The sequence below is a fragment of the Phacochoerus africanus genome, chromosome 1 (assembly GCF_016906955.1).
Source record: "Phacochoerus africanus isolate WHEZ1 chromosome 1, ROS_Pafr_v1, whole genome shotgun sequence".
Taxonomy (NCBI): Eukaryota; Metazoa; Chordata; class Mammalia; order Artiodactyla; family Suidae; genus Phacochoerus; species Phacochoerus africanus.
Window position 1 is genome coordinate 108620891 of NC_062544.1, and position 16685 is coordinate 108637575.

Here is a 16685-nt window from a genome sequence, read left to right on the forward strand (position 1 = left end):
GGACAAGATCTCTGTGTGAAGGGACACAGCCACAGAGAGAAGATGCAAGCACAGAGTGGGGCTGGGAGAAATAGCCCATCCTCCCAACTTTGCAGGTGCTTTTCACTGGATGAATCCAGCTGAAAGGCAGCTCAGCACAGTAGGACCAGGCAGTGCAGCTGTGTCAGACTGGGGCACACAAGAGGTTGGAGCCTGGAAGGGGCATAAGTACACTTAACACTGTGCTGTCTTTTTTTTTTTTTCATGGCTGCACCCATGGCATATGGAGGTTCCCAGGCTAGGGGTCGAATCAGGGCTGCAGCTGCCAGCCTACACCACAGCCACAGCAACAGCAACATGGGATCTGAGCTGAGTCTGCAGGCTATACCACAGCTCACAGCAGACCCACTGAGCAAGGCTAGGGATCAAACCTGTGTCCTCGTGGATACTACTTGGATTCGTTTCCACCAAGCCACAACAGGAACTCCATGTGCTGTCATTTTTATGTCCATGTCCTACAGCTGAGGACAGAGTCACCTGCCTCTCTGATGCTCAGTGCTAACACATACCTTAAAACTAAGTGAACACAGATGGGAATCTAAGTTTCCATTCTTTCAATTTAGAGCCTCTTCTAACATCTGCTGTGCTTCAGCGGATTCCTTTAGTGCTGCTAGTTATATTGGATGGGACACAAAACATAAAGAGGTCAATGGGGAGGAGAAGAAGCAAGCTCAATTTTTTTTTTTTTTTTTTTTGCCACATCTGCGGCATGTGGAAGTTCTGGGACCAGGGACTGAACCCATGCCATAGCAGCAACCCAAGCCACAGCAGAGGCAATGCCAGATCCTTAACCCACTGAGCCACCATTGCAAACTCAAAGTTTACAAGAAAATTTTCTATGGATTGTCCCACCAACTCAGTAGATTTCAAGCATGAAGGGCTAGGAAAGTTTCAAGTTACATTCTAAATACAACTGACAGAATGTCAGGGCAGGCGTGGGTGTATCACTCTCAGATGTGACTGCATATAAAGCATGTTGCTTGGGATCAAGTTTTAAAGCATCTTGCTTTCTAACATGAGAGTTTCTAAACTTACATAAGAGATTTTGTGTGTTTCAGTTATGTCTTTGGAAATCTACTGGGGGTCTGGGACATGCATTAAATAAGAAATTGCTATTTAAATAGGAAAGAGGCTCTGGTTGCTTGATTCCTGTGAAACGCCTACTGATAGGAGATGGCTAGATGTAGTTTTACTGCTGTGGGGCTGGTCCCAGACCCTGGGGTCTCCCACGAAGCCCATTTAAGTTACTCATGCTGCCAGCCTCCTTGCAAAAGGATGGAGAGGATCAACGGGGCAGACTCTCTCATCCTTGGCACTTCTGACGTTTTGGGCCAGATAATTCTTTGTTATGGGGGCTGTCCTGAGTGTTTTAAGATGTTTAGCAACATCCCTGGCCTCTACCCATTAGGTGCCAGCAGGAAGATAACTAGATATGAATAGAAAAAGGGAAACATGGGGCAACTGGCAGGAAGCCATCCATTTTGTAAACAACAGAGTGTCCTTGGGCAAACAAAGAAAAGCAGGAACTTCTGGACTGAGAGGAAACCACACATTTTGGGATGATAGTTGTCCTGGAGGTAGACAAAGAAAGGTGGAAAAGGTGGTACTCTCTGGCTTCCAAATGTAACCTTTTTCTCATTATGCTCTCATTACAATAAAATTAGCCTTGCAGATAAGTCTCTTTTGAAAAAGATGTGGTAAATATTTACAATAGAATGCTACTCAGTCATAAAAAAGGCATAAGGCTATTTGCAGCAACACGGTTGGACCTAGAGATTATTATACTAAACTAAGTAAATCAGAAAGAGAAAGACAAATACCATATGATATGTTATATGTGGACTCCAAAATAGGACACAAATCACATATCTCTGAAACAAAAACAGATACACAGATTTAGAGAACAGACTTGTGATTGCTGGAAGCAGGGATGGAAACAGGAAGGGGGGAAGGGAAGGATTGGGCATTTGAGATCAGCAGATACAAACTATTATATACAGGATGGCTAATGAACAAGGTCCTATGGTTAGCACAGGGAACTATATTCAGTATCCTGTGATAAATCAATGGAACAGAATATGAAAAATAATATATATATATAATGTGTAAGTGAATCACTTTGTTATACAGCAGAAATGAAGGCAACATTGTAAATCAATGATACTTCGATAAAATTTTTAAAAGTTCCCGTCATGCATCGACACCATGACACTTCCAATCAAGACTCAATAAGGACAAGAATTCCTCCTCCTCTCTGGAAGGTGGAGCTGGGAGGAAAATCAGGGAATGAGACCTAGAAGAACATTCCATCCCTACATTTCCACACATGACCTGCTTGCCAAAGAAACTCAGCACATTGATCAGGCCTGCTCTCCCGTTTGAGAGAGGCCTCTCACTTAAATAAATCCTCGCCTTGCTTTCTTAATCTCCTGTCTTGTTTCTGAATTCTCCCCCCCCCCCCTTTTTTTTTTTTTTGGTTTTTAGGGCTAAACCCACAGCATATGGAAGTTCCCAGGCTAGGGGATGATTCGGAACTGCAGCTGCCTGCCTATGCCAGAGCCACAGCAACACCAGATCTGAGCCGCATCTGTGACCTACACCACAGCTCACAGCAGCGCCGGATCCTTAACCCACTGAATGAGGCCAGGAATTGAACTCGCGTCCTCATGGATACTAGTCTGATTCGTTTCCGCTGCCACAAGGGGAACTCCGTTTCTGAATTCTTTCTGCGACCAGATAAGCATCTACTCCACGACAGCGTCTTTGGCAAGCAGCAGCCAGGAGAATTCTGTAAACCTCAGGCTCTTCCGTCCCTTGCGCTTGAGAGGCGCTGCCTTCCTTCCCGCCATTTCTCTCATTCTCTCTCCTTTTCTCTGACTTTCTTTTTGTCTTTCTCTCGCTTTCTTATTGACTGGAGCATTTTTGGACCTATTGCCACAACGATGCGCTGGGAGAGCCATAAAAGCCCCCAGGGCTCTCAGCAGGAGAAATCTTCCGGCAGAGGATGAGTGAGTCGTGGAACGGACCAGAGAGGATATGTCTGTGGACACACCTCAAGGAGATTTCCAGAAGCGTTTTTAGGCGCATGGTTAAAAGCATAACCCCGGCCGCTGCCCACAGCCACCTTCTAGGCCTCAGGCTGGTCCACCTGTGCCTGACCAGCCCTATCCCCTCCTGCCTACTCATACCTTCCTAGGCTTCCTTTCATGCCTTACCCCGCTGGAAACGGGTTGGGATGGGGGGATGCCAGGCGTTTCCCAACCCTGCCAGCAAGCCTTCCACTTCTCACAGGCCGCTAGGGACCCCAACGGAAGGAGCTTTGCCTTCTGGGTGTGCTTTACTCACCAATTAATTAACTGTTATCAGGTTCAGCTGTGTGAAAATACGAACTTCAGCCTTCACCGTGTGGCCGCTGAGGTTTCTTGCCAAGATTCATTGCACTGTGGGTGGCCTGTGTGGTACCCGCAGGTGTTGGGAAGGTCCTGAGTCGCAGTCAGGACCCTTTGCGGTAAGAGGGTGCTTGGGGCTGCCACGCTTCGCCCTGCGGGTTCTGCAGTCGCCTGGCCTAGCCCCGCCCTTCACTCGCCCTGTTGGGGCGGGGCCACTCACACTGGGGGGCGGGGCACGCATGGCCACGCCCTGGGTATACCAGCCAGTCAATGGCCGCATCTAGAGATTGCCAGCCTGGGTCCCGAGATTGGAAGTGCCCATGCAGGACCTCTGGAGCCTCCGTGCCACCAAGTGCAGACATGATGCCTTCGGAGCTATCATGTCCCCACCTGCGTCTGGACCCCCGCCCCCCCCCCAGGTGGAGCATGCAGAGGGCACCCAATATCCAGGGGTGCTTCCCACAAAAGGGATGGGAAAAGGGAAGCTTTCTCACAAACCACCTCCCTGAACTGGCCAGAGCTTGTTTTTAGAAATTTACAACTGTTTTAGAGAAAGGGTGATTCCCTGACTAAATGGGGCCTAGAACTATGAGGTAGTCTGTTCCAGGTGAATATATTCCAGCTCACAGAAATTAATCACTGGCCACAGACTCTATGGAGAAGCCTTCAGGAAGGTCGTTTTATCCTGGGTACCATGGATGCCAGGATAGGACATGGGCCCAGGGCCCGCAGGTCTGCCACACAGGGGAGTAGTTAACTCACATTGTGGCTGGGATTGCTGGGACTAGGTGAGGGGGACACTGGAAACCAGTCCTGTCTTACGGAGCCCCCACAGGACCGCCTTACTCCAGTGTTCCTCTCTGTTACAGAGGAAGAATGGGAAATAGCCCAAGGACTCACCTCTCCAGGTGCATTCTGTGTCACTGGGACAAGTTTTCTCTAGATTCTTTAAAATGAAAAAAACTTATTTTCTTTTGTAACACACCGCAACCCCAATATACCCTTGAGGACCATGAGGCCTGGCCAGAGAAAGGAAGTCTCAGCTATAATACCATCCCACAGGTAGACATTTTGCAAAAGGCGGGGAAAATGGACTGACATTTTTTATGTTCAGGCTTTTATGGCCCTAAGAGAGAACCCTGAGCTGTACAAGTCTCACCTTCTACATAAAAATGGAAATTTCTCATCATAGAATCAATCCTGCTTCCTAACAGCATCCAATCCAGAGCAAACCCCTGCTTCCTTGAAATTTCCCCCACATCACTTAACACAAGTGCAAGTTCTGTTCTAAGTGCCTTGTACTGAGAGGCCCTGTGAATCCTCATCTATGCCTGTACACAACCTCCCTCCCGACAACAAATCAGTCAGTCAAACTTTGTTCCTGGTGGTCTTTGGCTAGAGGGCACAGACCAGTGGTCCACAGGTGGTCAGGTTCTGAGTCTGTCACCAAGGTGCTAGACCCAGCCTATGAGAGAAAAAGAGCAGAAATGGAAGGCACAGCAATGATGAGAAAAAAGTTTCAGTAAATAGAGCTGAGGTATAGCTGAATCTCCTGACTAGGGTTCCAATTCTAACTCAAGTTGCTCTGTGCCCTTGAATAAGTCACACAAAAGTGGAAATACATTGAACCTTCACAGGGTTGCAAAGTTAAGTCTGAAACAAGTCTAGGATGAGAGTGAGCTGTGCACAATGACAGGCATGCCAAAACCACTTGCAAGTTGAGGGTGAGACTGAAGCTTCAGAGAACATGAGCTAAACTGAGAGAAAGTGGAAATCTGATCATTTCAGCGAGAGAACAGAGCAAAGAACATCAGGTTGAAACAAAGCTGGAAAGAGGAACATGGGAGATATGGAAAAGGGGAAACCAAGTTCATCCCAGCTGGGAATTCTCTGCCCTAGAAGCACACATACATCATCTTACAGGCATCTCCCCGAGGGAGAAGAGATTTCGGGAGGCACTAGGAACAACACGAGAGAAATGGTGGGGAGACAGCCAGGATTGGACAGATGAGTGCTGTGGGAGGGGTCAGGACAGACAGACGGAAGAGGGACATCCACTCTGGGAATAGATCCAAAGTCCACCTCTGAGTGTAGGCTGAAGTGGGACATCCTTGTGGGAGTATTCCACTTACCTTCCTCTGCATGTCAGAAGGAAGCTGCTGCCAAGGGAGGCCCCAGCTCACAGCAGCCTTTGTGATACTCTTCTCAAAGCTCCGCCTTGGGTTGCCTAAGCAGTCACCAATTTAGAAATGCATAGGACACCTGTCAGGAGGGCCCTCATTAAAAAGAACACAACAAATGTCAGTGAGGCTGTGGAGAAAAGGGAACCCTCATGCACTGTTGGTGGGAATGTAAATTTGTGCAACCACTGTGGAAAACTGTACAGAGGCTTCTCAAAAAACTAAAAATAGAGTTACCATCTGACCCAGCAATTCCATTCCTGGGTATATATCTGGAAAAACCAAAAACACTGATTCAAAAAGATACACACACCTCAATGTTTATAGTAGCGTTATTGACAATTGTCAAGATATGGAAGCAACCTAAGTGGCCATCAAGAGGTGAATGGATAAAGAGGTGATGTACATATATACAGTGGAATATTAGTCATAAAAATGAATGAAATCTTGCCATTTGCAAAAACATGAATGGACTGAGAGTATTATGCTTAGTGAAATAAGTCAGTCAAAGACAAATACTGTATGTTATCACTTACATGTAGAATCTACAAAATAAAACTGATGAATATAACAAAACAGAAAGTAATTCGAAGGTGTAGAGAACAATGGTGGTTATCACCAGTGGTTACTAGTGGAGAGAGGGAAGTGGGGAGGGGTAACATAGGGGCTGGGGTATAAATTATAAGGTATAAAATAAGCTATAAGGATATATTGTACAGTAAGGGGAATATAGCCGATATTTTATAATAACTATAAATGAAATAAACCTTTAAATTGTGAATCATTATCTTGTACACCTGGAACTTATATATTGTATATCAACAATACTTCAATAAAAAAGTACGTCAAAAACAAAAAAAGGAGTTCCCACTGTGGCACAGTGGAAACAAATCTGACTAGCATCCGTGAGGACCGTAGGTTCCATCCCTGGCCTTGCTCAGTGGGTTAAGGATCCAGCATTGCAGTGAGCTGTGGGGTTGCCCTGAGCTGTGGTGTATGTTGCAGACAAGGCTCAGATCCCGCGTTGCTGTGGCTGTGGTGTAGCTACAGCTACGATTTGACCCCTAGCCTGGGAACCTCCATATGCCGTGTGTTCAGCCCTAAAAAGCAAAAGAAGGAAGGAAGGAAGGAAGGAAGGGAGGGAGGGAGGGAGGGAAGGAAGGAAGGAAGGAAGGAAGGAAGGAAGGAAGGAAGGAAGGAAGGAAGGAAGGAGGGTAGGAAGAAAGAAAGAAAGAGAAAGAAATGGAAAAAAAGAAACGCACAAGCCTTTTAAGAACAAGAACAGACCAATAATGGCTATTGTCTTCCAGAGACTTAAGAAGCCAAAGATAACTCAACTTTTAACTGGAGGGTAGAAGTAGAGGGTACCAGTCAGAGGGTCGTGCTTCTAGGAGGGACTAGGCTAAAGGAACTGTGAGCTCAAAGAGAAGAAATTGAAAGGTGGGCAGGAGATTTTCTAGGTGTCCCTCCTGGGCCAAGTTAGCTTGAACAGCAGGAAGGCTCCCGGTGTTGAATAGTGCCGCGGGCTGGAAGGTCTTTAAGTCACCTGTCCTATCCCACGGCTGATGTTTTTTTAGTGGAGAACTTTAACTGGGAGACGGTCAGGGCCCCAGGTGGGGAAACACAAACACCAAAGGAAAAAAGGAGGCCCAGACTGAGAGAGTGCAACTGCTCTTGCCCTCCAGTGGTGAAACTGTTCATCAGAAATGCCCTTGGCAGCACAGATAAACTGATCCTTTTCTGTCTGCCTGTGTCCTCTGGGATTCTGCAGTTTCCTCACAGGCTGGTGGCCTCAGATCTCTTTTTCGTGGGCTTCTGCACCCTGAGGAGGGCCCCAGGTTCGTCACCTCCACCCAGAGACCTGTCTGGAAGGTTCCTTGAGGGCCAGGCAAGGTGGCGCTCTTGGCCTCTTCTGTGTTGTTCCACCCCAAACAGAATGCAGTTCCAGGTTCTCAGCTACGTGGGGGTGGAGGAAGCTGGCCTGGTGGGAGTGTGGCTCTCTCCTGGTGGAAACCATGGCGAGGCTAACTGGGCCAACCAACCCTGTGATTCCCCCCGCCCCCAATCCCCGCCATGACTCCCCCTTCCTTCTCTCCCTCCCCTCCCCAACTTGGCTCAGGACCCGCCCCTTCTCTGGACCTCACACTCCCCCACCTCTCCTTCTCCAGGCCTCAGGGGTCTCTCTCACTCTCTGGCCCATGAGGCCTGGGTATCTTTTGCCCTAATTGTCTTCACCTGGTCCATTTTAAATATTGTTTAAACAATGTTTTAAACATTGTTTAAAATCGTGGCTTGGATGGGGGACGCAGGATGGAGACCAAGGCCATAGGTTTAAAAATACATCTCCAGATGGGCCTGCTCCTCCCCTGGGAGATGGTTGGAGGGAAGAGAGGAATGAGTCTGGGCTCAGGCCCTTGCCTCACTGCCCCAGGATGGAGCTTCGCTTTTGAAACTAGAAAGATCTGGATGGATTAGGAGCTGAAGTAATCCAGGATCATTGGGTGAGGATTTTTGTTGTTGCTGTCATTTTGGGGGACGGGCCTTGGAGGAGGCTGGGAGGGAGATGCCCCCTACGCACCAGGTCCCCTTGTGACAAGAGCATTTTCGTGGGTGTTTACTGAAAGAATTTGACCAGCAGAGAAGACAAATTTCATTGATTTCCTCCCCCTTTCCTCATGTTGTCTCTTATTTAGCATCTTAGGGTGGCTGTTCAGAGAGGGGTGGGAGACAATATTTGTTCTGCCGAAGTTCATCCCTAACACAGCCATGATCTTCAAAACCCTCTTCCTGATTTTCTGGGTCCCCAGAGAACCTGAGAAAGGGGAGCTGGAAAGTGACAATTCAGAAACTTCAGATGGGACTCAAGTATCATAGGAGAGCCCCACGTCTCCACCCCAAACTCTGGGTATGGTGAGTAGGATAAAGGATGCTCCAGGGTGCCACCATCCCAACTGAGCCTGCTTGGTTTCTTTTATTTCTCTGTGGCCTGAATATGGGTTTCATTTCCCCTTCAGGTGAGAAAATACTAGGTTGCTGTTCCTAAAGAAATAATAGTTCCCTGTGCAAAGGTTTGGAATCCAGGTTAAGTCTTGAGGTGACCTGCATCTTACAGGTGCAGAATCTATAAACTTCTAGCTGCTGCAGCCCCCAGCATTCCTTAGGGCCATGATAGTGTGCATGACTTTCTTTTTCAGTATCCCAAATGAAAGTTATTAGTTAAAGAATATTGCTGAGAAATCAACACAATATGCTTTAATTAGTTTATAGATTAATGTAGCTTATTTGCTAAATACTTACAATGTGTTCTGTTGCCTTGGGAACAAAAAGGCTAGAAACCAAAGGGCAGATTTGGGAAAACTGGATAAAAATTGGCAAATAGCTCTTACCACAGTTTATTATTACCTCACCAGCCAAGCCCCACATTCTTTCCTCTTCTAGTTTAGAAGTGTTTTAACAACTTGGGAGAGGATCTAATGGCATCTAGACATCCAGCGCCCAGCATGGCACCATGTTTGTTGAATGAATAAACAAATGTTGGCACCAAAGTTTTGTAATCTTCCTACCCCCATCTCAACCCTCTTTCGTAGCGCTTTTCATGGCACCTCTCCGCAAGCACTCAGCCTTAGCACTCTGTCTTGCATGTAGTAGGTATTCAATAGGAGTTCACTGAAATAACTGGAATGAACTGGATACATGGCAGAAGAAATACCACACAGTCGAGTGCTACCCACACTGAAATTCTTCTGGCAGATCAAAGCAGATGTGATGCCATGTTCAATTATTGCTCAACCCTTGGCAAGGATCCGAAGACAAACAGAAACATCTTGATCTATTTGTGCAAGAAGTCTGTGCTTGGAGCATCTGTAGCAAGTATAAATTCTCATCTTAAAAATTGATGTCCCTAGCTTGGAGAAAACAAATTAGATTGATTCTTTTTTGAAAACATCAAAGACAAAGACTTCATTGTCTCAAAAGGAGCTTGTTGCCCATGTTATTTAAGGAAAATATAATTGAAAATACAACTTCATCCTGGATCTGTTGGACTGATTCAACAGTAGACATTTTTAAAAAGGTATATGGTGTTTTTAATCTTCATTTTGGAAGTACCTGTGTTGCCAGTGTTTCTCAAAGAGACAGTTATTTGCAGGAACATCACTGGGTTGCTTTTCAAGAGGAAGTGATGAAGATTTAACCTCTGATTGGAAAGAAGCAACTCTGAAGAACCCATTTCTCAATTATTCTTCCTTCAGCTGGGCCTCAGTTTCCTCATTTTTAAAAATGAATGGTCACTAGATAATCTTTAACATTTCATCGAATTTTCACAATCTTTGCTTTCACCAGCTGAAACAAAGGACAGTTGGTCAGCTAATGTCAGATTATACATCTGTCTTAGCCTTTTGTCCTCCAAGGTGATTATGGAAGGAAAAATTTCTGCCTCAGTTGGGTCTCCCAAAGTACTGGTATTTATAAGTATTTACATTTCAAATGGAAATTCTGAAGATGGCAAGAAAGTGAAGTCTGGCTACTAAATGAGCCATTCCTTAGAATGGCTCACAAAGTATCTTAAAAATATAGGAAATCTGGATTAGCATTTTTTATTTTTTCTTAAATAAGTTTTATTGAGATATAGTTTACAGGCAACAAAATGCACCCATTCTAAGTATCTTGTTGATCAGGTTTGACAAATGATTGCCCCAAAGAACCTACCACCTCCATCATAATACAGAACATTTCCATTGCCCCCAGAAAGTTCTCTCCGGTCCTTCTGCAGACTAGGTCTTCAGTACTGATACATCTGCCCTGCACTCAGGAGGCCTACACCCTAGTGCTGGATGGTAGGCAGTTCTTCCACTAGTCTGTTTAACTGACTCAGCCTCTGTTACTGGGTAAGGAGACAAGACTCCAGTTAGACCTTAGCTCCCCATGGTGACTTCCTACTTCCATGAGCCATTCTTGGTAGTCTCCCCTGCCTCTAACTCTTCCCTTAGGACAGACCACTCTCTCTAACAGGATGAGGATGTTCCTGCAATGTCTTCTACAGCTGAACACCAGTGAACTCTCCTCTATACTTTCTTCCTGGCTACAGAGCAGGGAGCCACCCCCCAGCTCCAAATCGGTGACAGTGGGGAGCAGAATTGCTGGCTGCTTCAGAGGCATTTTGTTCTTCTTCTCTCGAAGGAGCCCATAGAAATTATTAGAATTAGATCTCATAGGACTTCTTTGCTTTTCTGAAGAATCATGAGGTATACTAAATGTATACTCAGTGGGAAAAACAATGGTAGAATAAGATGGCAATGTTAGATACAAAACTAGTTAATGTTCTATAGGGCAATAAAGCCATAAGCTATGAGGTTATCTTTTTTATTGGGCACAGTTATTTGCATCTCTACCTGACAAAAACCATTTGCAGCTTACAATTTTCTGCGAATGATTATACTCTTACAGAGTCTATGTCCCAATCAATAGGAAGTCAACCAAAATTTTTCATTTCCCTAGAGCACTAGATAACCTTTGAGCAAGCTTGTCAGACAGTCCTCTGGGAGATTCTGAAAGGACATTCAGGCCATCGTTTTTGCCTCATTTTCAAGTTTTGAATAATTTTTCTTAACACGATTGACCATACTCCTGTAAAATAACCAAACCTGATTAGATCAGAGGGAAAAATGCCTCTTTCATGGCCTGTGACAGTTGATGGCACCACTGCCATATCAGTTCTCTCTGTCCCCAGATTTATCCTCAGTAACCTGGGAAGGGGACGTTGGCCATGTCTCAGTACAATCTGATTAATGAGTTTTTTGTTTTTTTTTCCAGTTCCCTTTTTGATATCTTTCTGGTTAAGGAAAGGACCATTGCTCAGGAAATGATTGGCTTTCCTGGAAACTTGGGCTTGAAGAGTAAGACTGATTCATTCTTCTTTGGCAACTTTAAATTGAGCTTTTGGGCCCACTAGTGACTGACTTTTATAGAAAGACATCTAAGCAAAAGAAAGAAAACAGGCCCAATCTTGAGTCATAGAATCTCTAACACCCAAAGGCCCAGGAGAATGCTGCCTTAAAGCTCTGCAGGGTCTATGCTCTCGGGAACAATACTAAGTAGGAAGAAATATTGAGTAAAAAGATCAGCAGCCACAAGAAAATTTTATAAACATATTTTTTTTCTTTTTTTTCATTACTCAATGAATTTATTACATTTATAGTTGTACAATGATCATCGCAATCCAATTTTATAGGATTTCCATCCCATAGCCCCAGCGCATCCCCCCATCCCCCAAACTGTCTCCTTTGGAGACCATAAGTTTTTCAAAGTCTGTGAGTCAGTATCTGTTCTGCATATGTATGCATATATACATATATATATATATATTTTTTTTTCATTTTGGGCTGCCCCCTGGCATATGGAGCTCCTAGGCCAGAGATCAGATCCCAGCTGCAGATCAGATCTGAGCTGCAATCACGACCTAAGCTGCAGCTGCAGCAGCACTGGATCCCTAACTCACTGCACAGGGCCGGGGATGGTACCTATGTCCCAGAGCTCCCATTGTGCCGCAGTGGGAACTCCTATAAACACATCTTAAAGTGACTTGTGAAGTCTTGAAAGGACCGGTACTAGGAAGCAGGAGGCCAGAGTCCTCCCATCTGTCAGTCCCTTTCCAGCTATGTGGCCTCAGGCAAAATCTCACATTCTTTAAATTTCTTCATTTAAATTTTTAAAAAAAGAAAGAGGAAGATTACTAGTCCTGCTGTACTAACTTTGCAGGGTGGTTATAAGCAGAATGTATTGAGTTAAGTGCCCGGCACAGTGGTACACATGGGCTAAAACAAAATAGTGTTTGTGAAAGTGCTTTGCAAATCCAAAGGGAGGGTATAATTAGTTGATAATCATTGAGATCAAAGATCCCTGTGAAAACTAGCCTGCAGGCTGGCCCCCTGGGTTGCTGGTGCAACCACTGGCGGGGGTGGGTGCGTGGGGTGCAGGGGGGGGGGGAGGGGGTTGGAGGGCAGATTCCTTCTCTACTTCCCAGGTAGGAGAGACTTCACCCAGGACTATCAAAGGATCCCTGCCTGTGCTCAGCCTGCAAATAACTTGGGTGATGCTGCTGGTGACAGGCACAAGCAATTAGTGTCTCCCTTAAAGAAAACACTTGGCCCCTGCCAGCATTCTGAGACCCACTGAGCCGGCCACCAGCGGCCAAAGTGCACACTGGATCCAAGTCTGAGGCAGAAGGGCTTCTTTACTTGCTCCTATGGACTTGGATTTGGGCCAAAAATATATATTTTTTCCCCTTCAAATGACAGAACATCACAGGGGATTTTTTTCTCCCTGGCCCCCTCCCAACCCTAGTCACTAGACTTATGTTCTGAGGGGATTCTAGTCCTCTGGGCCTGGATCCTGGAGAGGTCAGATCTGAATGTCCTGGGCCAGGAGGAATCCTGGAGGTGCTGAAGCCTACACCAGCTGGTGCCTGACTCCTCCCTCCAGGTGGGGGGAGGAACGGGGCAACACCTGCTTTCCCTGGATTTCTTAGCTTGGGAGTATCCGCATTGAGGAATGAGTCCAGGGTGTCTGAGCAGCTGCCACACCTTCCAGTCTTTTCCAGCTCCTCAGGGAGTAACCTGGGATCTCAGACCAGGGTGAAATCCTGTCAAACTGGTCCCACCACTGGTGGGGGTGTGGCGGGGAGGGGAAGGGAGAAGGGAGGCTTAAAGTCTCTGGAAAACTGGACTCTCTAGAGGCTGGGAAGGCTGAAAAATGTTTTTGAGATATTTAACCACCGCAGGATCTTAGTTTTGTTTTCAGTTTCTTTTGCTTTCTAGTAAGATACGTTCACATGGTTCACATTCGAATACAAAAGGGTGTGCAGGGAAGGCAAACATGGTCCAAGTTTCTGTTTCACAAGAACTTTTTTCAAACTTCTTTTTGAAACTTTCAAATGCCTAGAGGCTAGTCAGAGGCACTGACTTAGCTCTACCTTGGAGAAGAAGTGATGAGTTTCTGACTATCTTTAAAGGAGTGGTACTGCTTGCCCAGCTCCTTGTCACTGAGGAAAGGTGTCTTTTGGGGGATGGGGATGGAGCAGGGAGAAAACACTGCATAGTTGCTATGGTTACCTCAAGCCACAGTGCTGGGGATGCTGCGCCCCTCACATATCTCCATTGGGGTCCATCTTTGAGCTGGGTGCCTGGTCAGGCAGGTCCAAACAGCCAGTCGTGGGCAGCCAAATATCACACTGCAATAGTGTTAGAAAATGAAATACCGCAGTTCCCTGTTCCTTGGCTGTGGAGCCCACACGGCTCACACTATGATGCCTCTCCCGGGAACATCTCTTTCTAGGGCTGCACAAATGCTGCTGTAGGGTCACATGCCACCTTGCTGGAGCTGACAGCTCAACGAGTTTGGAAAAGATGAGGAGGAGTTACAGCATCTTTGAATATCACACAATTAGCTAGAGAACTGTCAATTCACAGGAAAAGACAACCAGCTTGCTGAAGATGAGACCAAGCCAAATGAGCAGACTATGGGGGATTTTTTTTTCTCTTCAGTGCTGATTTAACCAAGGCAGGGGGCAGGTGGGGGCCAACAAACTCAGACATTGTCATATACATCAGCTTTCCCATCTTGTCAATTTGATATTAGGATTTCCATTTTACAGGTGAGGAAATTTTGGCTCAGAGAAGTTAGGTTGCCTGTTGGGTCAGACAGCTTGTGCTTCACAGCTGCCTCTTAGCAATGCTGAGGTCTCTTCAGTCTGGGGACAAATGTTAACTACCCTTGCTGCACTGATGTAAATAATCAGGCCAAATCGAATGAGACTGTATTTATTTTGCAAACAAAATAGGCTTTGATTATCTTTTCTGTTTGTCTGTTTTGGCTAAGCTCTTGGCATGTGGAGTTCCCAGGCCTGGGGTGGAACCCTGGCCGCAGCAGGAACTCAGCCTTGGCAGTGACAACGTCGGGATCCTTAACCTGCTGTACCACAAATGAGATCCCATCTTTGATTATCTTTGATAGAAATAGGGATAACTGTAGAGAGAAATTCTATGTTTCTCTAAAGACACTGTAGTATATTCTTGTGGGTTGTTGAATTCCAGCCATGCTCACTGTCTCTGAGCATTTTTACCTCTTCATAAACTGGCTCCTGACATTTGGGCAATTTAGTAATTAACACGTCCTTTTTTTCTTTCTCCCTCCCAGCTTGATGCCACTGAAAACTAAAACCTGGCTGTCCAGATCCATATTGGGACTTATTTAAAAGAAGGAGAAGGAGCAGCAGAAGGAGGACAAGCCCTGCAACGTGCAGCTGGATACCTCCGTGCTCTGAGCTGAGAAATCTCCATGACTGTGACACTGATGGGCTGTGCTAGCACCAGACATTCAAATTGCAAGTTGGAAGATTGGTTGGCTTGGCACTGCTATTCTCACTTAAAATTTATTTGAGCCCGCCATCTAGAAATCTCTTGCTCACTACCCTATGGACACAAAAACTGAGGTTATAACTTGTTCTAACAGTAACCCTTCCCCCCTTCATATTCTATATTCATTTAGGGGACACCCTGCTCTCACCTACACCACCACTTCTTGAAATGAACCTCAACTCTTTCACCAGAGTGACTTATTCCCAGTCTGAGAGACTATTCAGTAAGATATGGGGCAACATACTTATATTTATTCTTTTTCCTTTCTAGGGCCCCACCTGCAGCATATGGAAGTTCCCAGTCTAGGGGTCTACTCGGAGCTGCATCTGTGACCTACACCACAGCCACAGCAACGCCAGATCCTTAACCCACTGAGCAAGCCAGGGATCCAACCTGAGTCCTCTCACAGACGATGTTGGATTCTTAGCCTGCTGAGCCACATTGGGAACACCTAGATTTATTCTTTTCCCCCTGTTCAGTCTATGCTTTTCTCTGCCTTTGCACTTCTCATCTTACAAGATGGAACCCAAATCTCTACACAGGTGCCAACTCAACTTTTAATATATGAAATGTCTTTATTTTTTCGAATGGGAGAATGAGAGATTCAGAGTATCCCACCCAAACTATGCCAGCCTGGCAGAAGGATTATTTTGAGCTGAAGGCAATTAAACGGCAGCAGACCCCCAAAATACTCTCTGTCCTCTCCTTCTCTGCCAGGAAGGAAAGGATGATTCTTAATCACCAGAGACAACTCTAGACACTTAGCCCAGAGAGCGCACCAGAGAAAACTACGCAGCACACCTTGCTAAAACCCGTCTTCCCTTAGTTCCCCCCATATATTTACCTTTTCACAATTTGCCACTCCTATAAGCTTCCTTTGTCTTGTCACTTCTCTACAAATTTAATGTTCTTTTAAGATGCCAGAGTTCCCTGTTGTCATGGCAGGTTAAGGAACTGGTGGTGTCACTGCTGTGGGCAGGTTTGATCCCTGACCCAAAGAACCTCAGATGAAACAAGAATGGCAAAATGGTGATAATGGTCAAATATGGGTGATGAATATATTAGTGTTCATTTTACTCTTCTCTCTGTTTTAGTGCATGTTGGAAGATTACCACAATAAAATGTAAAGTGTGATTTTAAAGTCGAGGAAATTTAAAAGAAGAAAATAAAAGACAGAGCATTTCAACGATCTTACAGGGTCATTTCAAAGTGGTGAAATTTTGGAAAAGTGAATGGAAAAGTTTGGCATCAGGCAAACAGTAAAGGCCATCTCCCCACACAGACAGCTGTTCAGTTGTAAGTCACCTGCACACCGTCTGAGATGCGGGAGAGTGGCCCTGTGAGTTTGGCTGTGTTTCCAGGTCTGAGCTGCTGGGCAAGATCTGCTTCCCAGGGCTTTGCCTTAGGACAACGCCAGAAAGAACTGACAGGTTGAATATGAAGTTGAGCCTCTGATCTCTGAGGAGTGTTCTCTTAATTCAGCATTTGCAGTTTTGAGTGGTGCTGGACACCAGGTGGCTCTGGTAGTATATATAGGTTGCCTTTCTATGGTTAGTTCTTGGCCTCAGCAGCCCCTCCCAACAGTTCTTGGGTCAGTTTCAGACTGAGGAGATTCTGGATGGGCCTCACTCAGTCTCACCTAGATCTCTTTGATAGATGGAATA